At 39.2% G+C, this 14645-nt stretch overlaps 1 long non-coding RNA gene across 1 annotated transcript in view; it reads right to left on the bottom strand.

The window, feature by feature from the left end:
• Window positions 1-2711: 2711 nt before the first annotated feature.
• LOC128627362 (uncharacterized) overlaps window positions 2712-14645 on the bottom strand; it is a 41767-nt gene continuing 29833 nt past the window's right edge. Inside the window, exon 3 of the long non-coding RNA XR_008391535.1 lies at window positions 2712-3547. This is a non-coding gene — a long non-coding RNA (uncharacterized LOC128627362). The remainder of the gene's footprint in view (window positions 3548-14645) is intronic.

Below are 14645 nucleotides of genomic sequence, written 5' to 3'. Positions count from 1 at the left end.
TGTTTTGTGAATTTCTGGTCTCTTTTTATCCTTCAGAGAGTAGGAAGAATAGAAAGAAAAGCATAATGCTTAAGAGTTCTGTTAGTATTGTTTATCTTATGCTAGGCTGAAATTCAGTGTGAGGGAGACAGCATTTTGGGCAAATATTTAGAATGTGTTTACTCCCTAATTCCTCCTTTGGGTCCCCTCCCCGACCCCATACTTGCTCCTCTCAGGTCCCAGCCTGTCCTTGGCATTGGTGTATAATGGGCTGGTCTACGGGCAGTTCATCCAAGTTCAGGACTTAGAGAGAAAGCTGTGCATTTTGGCACAGTTCTGCTTGAAGCTCCTTTCTCTTTTCTAATTTGAAGATTTGATTGTGTCACTCTGTAGGATGAGAAGAGCGATTAAGAAGGAAGAATTCAGGGAGTACAGAGAGTGGGGGCCAGAATGGCAATACTGAGAAGAGTCCAGATTTGGGAAAATTGTATCTAAAGGGACGTTGGAGCCCCAACAATGACGACACTCCCCTCCATCCTTTCCACCTGGTGGCTCACACTGCTCCCTCTCACCTCTGCCTCCTGACCGGTGCTGTTCACAGCTCAAAGTGTTACTTCTCTTTTAAGAAATCTTTGTTCACTTAAATAAATGAGCTTAGCTTTCACTTCCCCACCTCTTTTCCCCTTTTCTTCTTCCTGTCCTACTCTCCAATTTCCCGTGACTCGTTCATAAGAAAGAACAATGAAAAGCAATGACAAGAGGTGAGCCATGGCAAACATATCCACTTAACTGAATTAAAAAGCAGATTCTGCGACAAGGACTTGGGTACAAGCACTTTATCAGGAGAGTGGTCACAGAAAGCAGAGTAAAGGAAGACAAATGGGGGGAGACAGCAAAAGGTGGTACCTCATTACTGTGCAGGTTATCATGTGAACAACTGGGGTTCACAACACTGTGGACACTCCGAGAGACTGCAAGACACATCTGAAATGATCCCAACAAAGAACGAGGAAGTGGGGCCACTTATCCATCAGTATCTACCCATTATTGGTTGAAATTTGCTCTCAGGGCATTAACTCCCCAGGCAGAGAGATGCTCAAGGTGAGAAGTCATGGGAAGTAAGCAGATTGTTCACCCAAGCACAGCTGACCACCAGGGTGGGCTGAGGGGATGTGAGCAGCGCATCGATGTCAGAATTGCATATTTTTGTCTGAAAAAGCCATCTGCTCATTTAATTTTCTTCTCTCTGCATTAACTGTTTTAGTTTTCTTAAAATATTAAAAACACCTTTTCATATCCTGATTATGTTTTTGTAGGCTCTGTGTTAATAGATATACCCTATAATGTCTCATGTTTCTCACAATGCATTTTATTATCAATGATCTCATATACTCTCAAAACTGTTCTTGAGATGAGTATTATTAGCCTCACTTTCCTATAAAAGAACTGTGGGCATGACAAGTTAAATATTCCCCCAAAAGGCCACTCAGCAAAGAAGTTGCTAATGCTCAAACTTGATCTTTTGATTTTAACCTTGGTGCTTTTCCCACTATACCCACATTTGTCTCCTTTCATAGCTCAAATTTCTTGATCATAAGCCTGGAATATAACCTACTAATACTGCTTGCATATTACGTAAAAATCATGTTAATATTCCTTCTTAAAATATTTTTAAAAAGATTTTATTTATTTACTTTTAGAGAAAGGGGAAGGAAGAGAGAAAGAGAGGTAGAGAAACACCAATGTGTAGTTGCCTCTCATGCATCTCCCACTGGGGACCTGGCCCACAACCCAGGCATGTGCCCTGACTGGGAATTGAACCAATGACCCTTTGGTTTGCAGGCCTGTGCTCAATCTACTGAGCCACATTAGCCAGGGCTAATGTTCTTTATATAAACCTTTCATATTCATGTCCCTGGCTGGTGCATGTGGAATACATAATAGAAGACAAGGAAGCAGCATAAAGATATGAATAAAGGTTATAAATCCACTAAAAATATAGAAACTCTAGGAAGAAACAGATCAACATCCTATCACGGAATGGTTGTCAGGGCAGTGCCCACGAGAGGAGCCCCAGGTCACTTTCCTCCCCACATCAGATTTTCATGAAGAGAGTGAAGTTCATTGTAAACACAAGGTATCGGCCACTTGGGGCCTGCTGTAGGCCAGCAGTCAGTGGAACTCTTACTCCCCCCGAGCATTACTGACAAGCGGGGGAGAGAAATGCTGGGGTGAGAACTGCCGAGGACAAGGAGAAGATGCCAGGTGGCGGCACCATTTCTGTGTTCTCAAGATGGTTGTGGCTTGACCGCAATGAACGCCTAAGGAAAGTTAAGAAAGTATATAGCGTTGAGAAGGTACATAGAGTGGTCTTTAAAGGTACATAACCATGAATTTCATGTTTCACTGTTCAATAGCCAGAACACCTCTCTCAGCCTCGATGGACAATGCTTGTCTTCCGGAAGACAGAAACAGAGGGGGTGGGTCTCATCTGTGAAAAGTTCCATCGACCTGGCTCCTTAGAATAAGAAGCAGGTATTCTTTTTGAACTGAGATTGAAGTGGGAAATTACCCAATAACTTATTATAAACTAAATACCAAGGAGACATGAGAAAGGAATTCTGTGCCTAAAATAATCTTTAGAATCAGGCTTACAAAATAAAAAGAATTTTAGCAAACGTGAGCTTCAGTATGTATGTATCAGGAAAGCAGAGAGCTATTACCTTGGAGAAAAACTTGATTTTGCAAAAGTCCTTAAGAGAAGGTGGAGAGTAGCAAAGTCAGAAAACCAGTATGAACTATACAAGCCAGTTTGAACCAATTCATCTGCCAGGGAATACTGGGAAGAGAGTACAGGAGGTCTTGGTTTCCTACACAAGATCCATTCCCCCCTTATTCTCTCTTCACAGGCCCCCAGTTCTGTTTACACACTTATATATCCTGCTTATGACTCCAGAGTAACCCCCAGTTCAGGGGGCAATCCTCACGGGTCCGAGTCAGTGATGATATGGCTACTCCCCTGCCTGGAACTGGTTTGTGAGCACGTGGGACCCAGTTCTTTCCATGACAGCAGTGGGTGAGGGCTTCTGGGCAAGGCTCCCTGTGCTAAGACAGCCCCCTTCCTGCCACTGGACCTTGCGGCTTCTGTATGTGGTACCTGGAGCTGCTACACGCATCGTGCTGCCAGCCTGACCTCTAAGCCAGGGCCTGGATCCTGGCAAAGTGGAGAGATGGAAAGAAGCTGGGTCTACGGTGACACTGGTGAGTCCCCTGAAACCCTGTTTACGGAATGCTTCAGGACTTCCGGTTATACGAATTAACACATTTCTAATATTTAAGTCAATTTGACTGAGGGATTTTTGTAACTTGCAACCAAAAACACCTTAGCTGATAGAAAAACTGGAGCAGCAGTGATAGGTCTTCCGTCCAAGCATGCGGACTTCGCTCCTTCAAGTGCAGACGAGGAGCAGGACAAAACCAGGGGCAGCGTGACGTATTCCATGGCCAGTTCATTTGTTAGAAAGGGTTTGGGGAAACTCTCCTTCCCAGGAATCACATCCATGTTTCCCTAAAGCAGAAAAAAATATTTTTAACATGAGAGGGAGGGATGATAATTCTTTTTCTCAGTAATAACTCATCATACCATATATTTGAAAATGAGGATAGTTTTTTCCTCAGAATTATTGAGATATAGTGGATATATAACATGGTATAACTTTAAGGTGTACAATATAGCAATCCTGTATATGTATATGTTCTACATGTTTACCACAATAAAGTTAGTTACCATATCTATCACCATATAGTTACAATTTGTGTGGATAGCGAGAACTTTTTAAATCTATTCCTTTAGCAACTTTGTAATATAGGATATTGTTAGCTGTGGTCCTTGCTATTCATTACACCCCAGGACTTACCTCATAACTGGGTTTGTCCCCTCTGACCAGCGTCACCCATCTCCCCCTCCCCCATCTCCTGCCTCTGCAAACCACCCATCTAGTCTGTCTCTATGATTCTTTTTTCTTTAGATTTCACAGTTAAGTAAGATCATTCAGGATTTTTCTTTCTCTCTCTGACTTACCATGTATCACTTTGCATAATGTCCTCAAGTTTCATCTATGTCATCTCAAAAGGCAAAATTTCCTTTGTTTTTATTGCTGAATAATAAATATTTCAGCATATGTGTATACCACATCTTTATCTACAAGGGGGACCTGATAAAACAGAATTATTTTCTGGAAGGTGAGCCACTAGTATTGGGTTGGCCAAAAAGTCTGTTATGTTTTTTTTTTCCATAAAACAAGACACATTTTTTATTTTGTGAATAACTTTATTGATTTGGATATTTTGAGTATGTTGGCCATCTCCTGCTATTGGCTTCTAGTAAAAGGGGTCCTGCTAACCATCTTCCAGTGCATAAGACAGTCCCACAGCAAAGAATTATTTGGCCAAAATGTCACTAATATCAGGAAACTACACAAATCACATTTAACATATTTGATCAGTCACAGCGCCTTCTCCATACACTGCGCAGATCTTTTTTGTGTGTTTCAGTTGCATTTTTGCCTTTCTTGAAATAATAAAGCATAATATGCCAAAAATGTTGTGTATTTTCTTTCATCTTCAGTATTAAAATGGCTACACAAAAAATTCACCCATTTCGATGTTATTTTTAAGTTCATGCTGATATGACAGCTGCACAATACAATCTAACAAAATTGTTTCAAATGAAGTTAAGGACAACTAAGCACTACAGGAGCCATCTTACAGAGTAAATGAAAAGAACTTTTTGGCCAACACAATAGTACAGGCTTCCACTGCTAGGTGAGTGTTTTAGGAACCTATGTGTATTAGTGCACCAGCTGGTGTTGTTGTGAGGGGCTGCATTGGGCTTCAGTGAATTTTTTTGAAGGATCTTTCAGTGTGTTTGCCAATTTCATGATGGGTGATTTATGAGTGCACCTGCGCACACAGCGCTGAGTGTTCAGCAGTTTTTGACCAAAAACAGCATGACCCCTCTACCCCACCCTCCCTATTCACCCTATTTCATCATGAGCTATTTTTTTGTTTGTTTTCTCAGATGAAAAAAGTCCTCAAAAGGAAACATTTTGCTGATATGAAAGGGAAAAGATGGCAGAAACACTGAAAAAGCATAAAAATTGATGAGTTCAAAAACTGTTTTGAGGAGTGGAAAACACACCTTGATAGGTGTATTGCATCAAATGAAGAGTACTTTGAAGGTGAGTAAAGTTTAAACTTGTAAAAATAAATACACAATATTTTATAAATAATTTCTGGTTTTTAAATAAAAAACAGAAATTATTTATAAAATAATTTCTTATATTTGTCTATCGGTGGGTACTTAGGTTGTTTTCATGTCTTGGCTGTTGTAAATGATGCTGCTATAAATGCAGGGGTTCATATATTTCTTCAAGATAGTGATTACGTTTCTTTCAGAACATAGCCAGAGTGGGATTACTAGATCATGTGGTAATTCTATTTTTAATTTTTTTGAGGAAACTCCATATCGTTTTCCATACTGGCTGTCCCAATTTATAATCCCACCAAAAGTGCAAAGGGGGAATCCCATACCATATTGTTTTGATTACTATAGCTTTGTAATATAGTTTTAAATCAGGAAGTGTGATACCTTCAGCTTTGTTCTTTTTTCATAGAATTGCTTTCGCTATTAAGGTCTTTTGTGATTCCATGTGAATTTGAAAATACTTTTCCTATTTCTTTTGAAGATACCATTGAAAGCATGATAGGATTGCATTGAATGTACAGATTATTTTAAGTAGTGTGGACATTTTTAAACAATATTAATTTTCCCAAATCTTGAACATGGATATTTTTACATTTGTTTCTGTCTTCTTCAATCTCTTTCATCAATGTTGTATAGTTTTCAATGTACAGATCTTTTACTTATTTGGTTAAGTTTATTTCTAAGTGTTTTATTATTTTTGACACTTGTAAATTTGTTTTTACTTCTTGTTCAAGTAATTTCTTGTTAGTGTAGAGAAACACAACTGATTTTTGTATATTGGTTTTCAGTCATGCCATTTTATTGTATTCGTTTAGTAGGTCTGTTTTCTGGTGGGGTCTTTAGGATTTTCTATACATAAGATCATGACATCTGTAAAAACAGACAATTTTACTTCTTCATTTCTGGTTCAGATGTTTTTATTTCTTTTCCTTACCTGATTGTTCTAGCTAGGACTTCTGGTATTATGTTGAATAGAAGTGTTGGTCGTGGGCACATTTGCCTTGTTCCTAATCTTAAAGGAAAAGTTTGCAGCACTTCAACATTGAATATGATGTAAGTGGAAATTTGAGGCTAGTTTTAAAAGATATTTGAATTTGCAAATACTGTACTCCAGTATATTGCAAGAGAAATGAGGAAAGTGTTGGCTTTCAGGATGTGGAATCTTTAGGATGGGCAATCTTGAGGGCAAAGATGATGTTTCAGATTTATATTCCTAGAATCCAGAATAGTGCCTGGCAAATAATGAAGACTTGCCAAACAAATAATCTGGAAAACTGGGAAACTTTGGTAACACAAAGGTATCCTTACAAAGATTTCAAGATTAGGATCTTAACTGTGCAAAGTTTCCAAAGGCCAAAACTCATCAGGACTTTCATAATTTTATTTTTTAAATGGTGCATGCTCTTAAAATTATAAATTCCATTTTATTTACAGGTAAAATGTACATAGGTGTCTACTTGTTAGGTGGGAACTGTGCACTTCTTTCCAAAGGTCACTATGGAAAGAAAGAAAAAGTAGCTTTAGAGTATAGAAACTGACAACCACTACCTTAGCCCAGTGATCAAGGTCAACATCAATAGTCATAAGTCATTTTGAACGCAGGTGCCTTTGATATAATGTGATGTGATGAAGTAGCAGTTTCGCTTTGTGGTCTTCCTCCCCAAAACTCATAGGCCCAGTCTCATTATGAGAAAACATAAAGCAAATCTCAGGAATCTACAAAATCGTCAAAATCATCAAAGTTGAGGAAAGTCTGAGAAACTGCCTCAGCCAAGAGGAGCCTAAGGAGACATGGCTACTAAAAGTAACTCAGCGTCCTGGAAGAAGTCCTGAGACGGAACAAAGATGGCGGGTAAAAACCAAGGGAAACTGAGTCAAGTGTGGACTTCAGTCAACTATGATTTATCATGCATTCATATGAAATGTTAATAATAGAGGAAACTGGGTGTGGGATAGTGGGAACTCTCTGTACTATCTTAACATTTTTCATGTAAATCTAAAATTGTTCAAAAATAAAATTATTGAAGTAACTCTAGCTATGTTTTCTGTTTTTTTTCAATAACTTCCATTTAAAGGAGGCTGATTTTGCCCTGTAATAATAGAAATATACATGAAGACAGATCCATATGACACAAATTTATTATAATCTATGCTTGATAGCAAATATCAAGTATATTTATTGCCAAGGTTCTAGTAAGTTAGTTGTCAAGCATTAATTTTAATTAACAATGTATAACTAACTTAAAGATGTCAGCCATGAACAGCCCATTAAATTATCCATTCTATACTTAAATTGTGTTATTATTCAAGATCACATAATTGTCTTGGATTTTTGGCATGCTTTTTATAAGTGGCCATTTGTGGACTGAATATCGTGAGAAAGTGAAATGCTATTAAAAAATCAAACTGATTTATCAAAAGAGGGAATATATCAAACAGTAACGTATATAGCTATGACTCAAAGTGGGACCTTTTGTCATTTTATCTGTTTTCACAGCCTCATGATTTTGAAAAAAAGTGAGCCAATAACAGACTATGCCACCAGGTTCTTTTAGTGATTTAACTTCTACAATTAGAGGTCTTATGCATTATTCAGAGTAATTATATCTACTTAATTGCTTGGCTCTTATCTTAGTTTTGAAACTAATTAACTGGATGAACTTTAGTGAATTACTTAATCTTTTTGCATTTCAGTTTCCTCATTTCTAAAAATGACAAATAATAGTTATCTCATAGGATGCAAAGTTGTGAAGACAATAAGTAAAGTAAGTCAATAAGTAAGACAATAAGTAAGGCATGAAAAGTATTTGGTAAGTAAAGTGTACTTTAGAGTACTAAAAGTTCTTTGTAAATACAGAATTAATTGAAAAAATCTCTGAGAACTTAACGGTGAATAGCAAAGATTCTACAAAAAAAGAGATTGTTAATTGGGACTTTTTCCAAAAAAAACCACAAAAAATCCATAAAACTCTGCAGCCATATCCATTTATTACTCTAATTTATCCAGGTTACTTTGTGAAACATTTCTGTACTCTGTCTATCCCTTTCACAGTAGAATATCAGAATTTGGGAATAAATCTATTATCTTAAAGTTGTAGTAAAATTAATTCATAGAAAATACCTCTGTATATGTAATAAACATTAAACACTTTCCATATAAACTGCATTTGGAAAATAATTTCTGTATGACCTCCGTTTGCCAAGCCCAGTGACCTCTCTCATAGATACGTATGTTCATACTGCTTTCCTAGGTCTCACGGGATTGCAGTTTTTAAAAACTTCTATTTCTTAACATTCCTTGAATACGAACTCAAGGTTTCTGAAGCAGAGCAGATTATTACTTGCTTATGGCAAATAACTAGGCCAGCCCATACTTGCCCTGGTTCTGAACCCTATGGTGACACAATCAGAGGTCGATCTGTGTCATCCTACGCGTAGTGAAGTTTACAATGTAGGCTAAGAACCCCCCAGATATAAATCTGGGTGTTTTTATAGGAAATGAGTGCTGTTTCCTCTCTCCTCCTGAAAGGTTGGGACAAAAACATTTGTGAGAAGTATCCTAGATTCTTACCCTTTGAAATGCAAACAGACCTCTCCAGAGGAAGATAAAACTAGTATCTCCCTCCAGGGTTTGATAGCAATTTTACCCGTCACCCAAGTGTTGGGCCAAAACAGGAAAGGGTAAGCACTGCATTGCTGTAGGCTACAGGGATAAAATTTGAAGAGCCCAGATCAGGAAAGAGGACAGAACAGAGAATTGCATAACTTTCTTCTTTTGAGTAGGTGAAATAAATAAAAAGGGCATTGATTCCCCCCTGCACCCCCTGGGTTTAATAGTCTGAGGAAATTTAAGACATATTCATTGTTAGTCAGCAACTATTGTTTACAAATGTCAACTGAATTGGAACAGAAGGCCCATGAGTCCAGGTTCTCCAGAAGGCAGGACTGGGGTTTCTGGGAGTGAGGTCCAGAGCTCAGTTCTAATGAGCTCTTCACGTAATTCTTATGTGCTCTGAGAAGTCTGAGCAGCACTCTGGAAGGTGGTGGGCGGTTTTTGGTGTAGAGTTCTCCCATGATTGCCACGACATTCCTTTTCTTTGTATTTGTGGTTAATATAGGTATCTCATGCAGACCTAGTGATGCCTTGACATAGGGCGGGTAAATTTCCATTGGCACCCTTACCACCTAGTTACTTTTTTGTTTAATGGAGGTGGAAATGAGGAACTGAAGAACTTGCCAAGAGCAGAGTGGAACCATTTCCAGGGACCTGGCATCCTTTCTTTCTTCTAAAATGATGCTAAATGCCCTGTACCCCATGCAGGCTGTCCTGCGCTCCTCTGGACCTCAGCTTGCTGCCTCCGGGTCAGTGGCTGAAGAAGGAGGCAAGCCTTGGTGGCTAGTCTTGCCTCTGCCAAAGTTCCAGCCACCTGGCATTGTTACTCTTGAAAATTTTTTCTTGACCATTTTTTTTTTTTGTATCAATTGTATACTTCTCCTCCAACTGCAGAAACCAACTGGTTTCCCAGCCCCTCTCCATGGATTGAAAAGGACTTAGCTCTGGAGGTTGGGTTGGCTCCTCTGGAAGGGGCCCTCCAGGCCTGGATGGGTGGTTTGATGGAGAGTGAAGAGAGCTGCTCATCCAGGAACTGAGACATAGGAGAATCTGGAGGACCCTGGGATGCTGCTAGGTTTTCTGGTCATCAAGGGGCTGAGTAGAGTTGGGAATGAGGGAACTAATCATCTCTATTTTCTAGGGAATAGGCTGGACCTCTCCTAGTCAGCTGCAAGGTGTTTTCTTCCTAGCTCTTGAGAGTACCCACAAATTGACCCAATACTACAAATCTAAATCTATTATCTGCTATTTTCCAAAACAAGATTCCTCCTAGTTTCACAATTAAATCAACTGTGTTCATATCCCTTTGGCTTTCCTTCCTTTCTACTTGGAAAGGTTTTTTTGTTTTTTTTTTAAACTTTCTTTATAAATTCTTTCTATTCCCATCTGTTCCATAAAACCTTTGTCAACTATTCTTGGTCTTAACTATTCTCAATTTCTGTAGCATTTACCCTCTGAACTACATAATTTAGCCATTAATTACACACTGCGCTAATCATTTGCTATAGCATTAATATGTCTTAGCTGTTTTATTCCCCAACTCAAGTTTAAGTGTTGGGAGACATTCTGTACCTCTCACTTTACAAACCCAACACTTGCACTTCGTATAGAGAAGAAATAAGGTCACAGATTTAGAACTGGTTTTAGCTCTTCACCTCTGTCCCCGGTCCCCCATCCTCTCGCTGTTTAGTCCCGTCCCATTAGGTGCTCGGGGCTGGAATGTTTTCTCCAGACTTTCTTATTTTAACTTTTGAGAATGAATCCTTCTCTTTCTCTCTTTCGGATGTTGATAAATGTTCATGTCACAGAATGGATATATTAGTTATGTACATGAACCACCAAATGCTCTCATAAAATAGAATATGGGTGGAAAGCAGAATTATCTCAACTGTGTGGCATTTCATAAATGAATTATTATAGCATTGTGGTAAACTACAGCAAATTGAACTGTAATGAATAGGGACTCCCCCATTCACGAGTATTTTTATGAGAATATCAGGAAATTTAAATATACTTTTATCATTTAAAAAGTCATTTTCTTCCTCTTTTTTTACTCCTAAACACCATTCCTTCATTTACCTGAAGGTTTACTACCTGGTTACTTTAAATATCACACAGTATCTGCCTTAGTCAATTATTTTTAGATGCACATCTGATTACAGTGTAATTGTGCACTATGTTTAGGCACATTTTCTTGATTAAAAAACAAACATGCTTAGTGTTTCTGTCTTATATTTTTTAAGTCCTCACCCGAAGGTATGTTTTCATTGATTTGAGAGAGAGAGAGAGATGTGATAGAGAACCATCGATCAGTTGTCTCCCATACAGGCCTCTACTGGGGAATCAAACCCACAACCTAGGAATGTGCCTTGACCAGAAATCTAACCCGCAACATTTTGCTGTACAGGACAGTGCTCCAGCCACCTGGTTCACATGGCCAGGGCTAGTATTTCCCTCTTTAAATACACCTTTAACTCTTCTACTCATTTCAGGCAGTATCCATCCCTCTCACTTAGGGGTTGGGTTCTGCTTCATCTGACTGAAATTTGACTATGCAAATCTAACCAAATAGGGCAATATTTTTCTCACAAAGCAGGAAGTTGGAAGTTCTACTGAAGAGTAAGGAGCCTGAGACAGAGGCGGTGGCGTAGGGATATTAGCACCTAACCCGAGTCAACTGCTCCAGGCTTCTTTTTCTACTTTGCAGTATTGAACGTGTGGCTTTTATTTTCCTGGCGGTCTCATGGTTTCAAAAAGCTGCCCCATATTTTCTTTCCCACCCACATTTTAGGGAAGAAGCAAACAAATCCAACACATGAAACAGGACAACAAAGAAAACAACAACAAAACGACAAGGGAAGGAGGAAGAGCCTGCACCAGGAAAGCAAATCCTTTGATCCGCAGCCGACTTCGGTTTGCTTCCCGAGGACGGAACTGTGCCACGTGGTCCCCGTTGGCTGCCCTGGAGACAGGAAATGCAGTGCTTTCTTTTGTTTTGTTTTTAGTTGGGTACATGTGGGCCCAATACAAAAATGTTTTTTTTTTAAATTATTAGGGAAGAAGGTGAGAAGGATATTGGGTACAATGACTAGCAGTGTCTGTCACAGAAAAACCAGGGACAAGTCATTCGTGGATGACTAAACCCTAGTTCCAAAGTGCCCAGACATGGAGAGGAGATTATAATGGCTGTGTGCTTGGCTGAGACATTTCAGGCAAGTTATTGAAAGCTCTGAGCAAACTTTAAGCACTCAGATACTGCCGCCGAATCATTAGTCTTCTATATTTCACAATTAAAGTACTCCTTATTATAACTGATTGCTTCAAATGAACCCAAATAAATATTTCAAGTGTTCCTTTCACTGAACGTAGGAGGCCTAGAGAAAACTGTTGATGCTGATGAAGGGCAAAATTTAACAGTAGGAAGCAGCTGTGCTTTTTGGCCACTGTTACGTTTGGTTAATTGATATTTGCTGCCACCTACTGTTTAAACTTGATATTCATCCTGGTCATCACTGGTAACCAGTACAATGATTCCTGAAGTACAAAGGAGGAAAACTGCAAGGAGAGAGTCCTTGCCACTGCTACAGCCATGTGCATATTCAAAACTGAATTTCCTGTCAGCTCACCCAGCTTCATAGCAGCATTCTGTACAGTAACCCAACAGTGGAAGCAACCCAGGTGTCCACCGACAGATGAATGAATGAATAAAACGTGGTATATACGTACCATAGAATATTATTCAACCTTAAAAGGAAGAAAATTTTGACATATACATTATAGATGCATGTCTTTGAAGACACGATACTCAGTGAAATAAGCCAGTCACAAGGGATAGATGCAGCCGTGGCTGGTGTAGCTCAGTGGATTGAGCGTGGGCTGTGAACCAAAGGGTCACCTGTTTGATTCCTGGTCAGTGCACATGCCTCGGTTGCAGGCCAAGTACCCCAGTAGGGGCAATGTGAGAGGCAACCACACACACATTGATGTTTCTCTCCCTCTCTTCCTCTCTCTCTAAATAAATTTTAAAACGTATACTTTACTAAAAAAAAGATGCTGTGGAATTCCACTTGTGCAGGATGGTCAGCATCATAGAGACAGACAAAAAGTAGAAGTGGTTAACCATGGATGGGGGAAGGCGGGGGTGGGGGGTTAACGTTTCACGTGCACAGAGTTTCAGCTGGTGGAAGAGCAAATAGTTCTGGAGATGGATGGTTATACTACAATGTACATGGACTTAATGCCACAGAACTGTGCACTTAAAAGTGGTTAAAATGGCCCTGATCAGTGTGACTCAGGTGGTTGTGCATCATCCCAAAAAGCAAAAAGTTGCTGGTTCAATTCCTGGTTAGGGCACGTGCCTGGATTGTGGGTTCAGTCCCTGCTGAGAGGGTATGAGAGGATTAATGTTTCTCTTCCCATCTTTTTCCTTCCCTTCCTCTCTCTCTAAAAATAAACAAACAAATAAATGTTAAAATGGTAAGTTTTATGTTACTATATTTTACTACAGTAATTTTTTTAAAAAAATATTAGTTTTCCAGGGAAGCAAGTGAGCTGATTCTGTGGGAAGCAGAAACTGGGTACACTTTGGTTTGTATTGCCATGCAGTGCCAAGGGGGCACTGCCTTTTAGGTTCCTCCTACTCCTGAAACGTCAGGTCCCTGTCCGCTGACGAAGAAGCCGTCATGTACTAATAGTCTCTGTGAAACTTATTTTGGCAGCATCAGGGATGCCGCAGTTTAATGTCCTACAAAAAAGTAGGACATTAACTTCAGGGTGTAAGACAGATTAACTTCAGGGTGTAAGACAGATTAACTTCAGGGTGTAAGACAATAGAGTAATTTGGGCAAGTCATGTTTCTCTAAAAAAGCCATCTCTTAATATATGGAGCTGAATATTTTCATAACAAGAAATAGATTTTGGACTGTTTAACCACCCTAGAAATATTTTTAAAATTTCCTATTGTTGGGGGCTGGGATAAGCCTGAAACAGACTGATACAACTGCGCCTGAAACAGGATGCTGCGGTTGGAGCATAGAACTCCCCCTCCTGGACATGCGGGTGGCAATCGTGCCTTGATCGCGCCGCCATGCACCCCCGGCCAATCGCAGGCTAGAGCAGCTGAAGCCACCTATCCACTGCACTTCCTACTGCTTCATAACTCCCTATTTTGAAATAAAATTTGCAGTTTGATAGAATCTTTGTTGCTGATTTTTCCCATCCCCCTTATGTTACAGTATATTTGGGGAATTCCTATGGCTGTTTGGTAGTTTTAGAACATAGCACAATAATAACGCTATGGCTATGTATATATTATTTTAACTGTTAAAAACTATAAAATCCTTGAGTTTTATTTATTCCTAAAATAAAGCATATGGAGGCCCCTGATGTCCATGAAATGGTTTATTACATAGGATTCATGAATGATCATTGTTCAAACAGAACATGTCATATATAATGACTTCCATCCAGGTTATGTTTGAATAGTTAAAGACTCTTTTAAGATAATACCTTTTCTGTTCATGCAAAGTTTAATGGGTTTTGACATATAGCAGTCTCCTCATTCCCTTTCCTTTTTCAGTTTAATGGGGTTCCACCCCACAGCTATAATTCTGATTGCCAGAAGCTACCCCTCTGAAGAGGGGCCCACCTGACAGGCATCACTGAAGAGAAACTGAATTTTATTCTTTTAGGAATAAAATTAGGAAATTGACTGCACTCCTGTTTCATTACTTGAGATAGTCATGGTATTTTTTTTTAAAAGGACAAGTGTAGAAAAGATAGCAAGCG

The sequence above is a fragment of the Artibeus jamaicensis genome, unplaced genomic scaffold (assembly GCF_021234435.1).
Source record: "Artibeus jamaicensis isolate MK-2021 breed Jamaican fruit bat unplaced genomic scaffold, CSHL_Jam_final contig_387, whole genome shotgun sequence".
NCBI lineage: Eukaryota > Metazoa > Chordata > Mammalia > Chiroptera > Phyllostomidae > Artibeus > Artibeus jamaicensis.
This window is presented reverse-complemented; position numbering and strand designations above follow the sequence as displayed.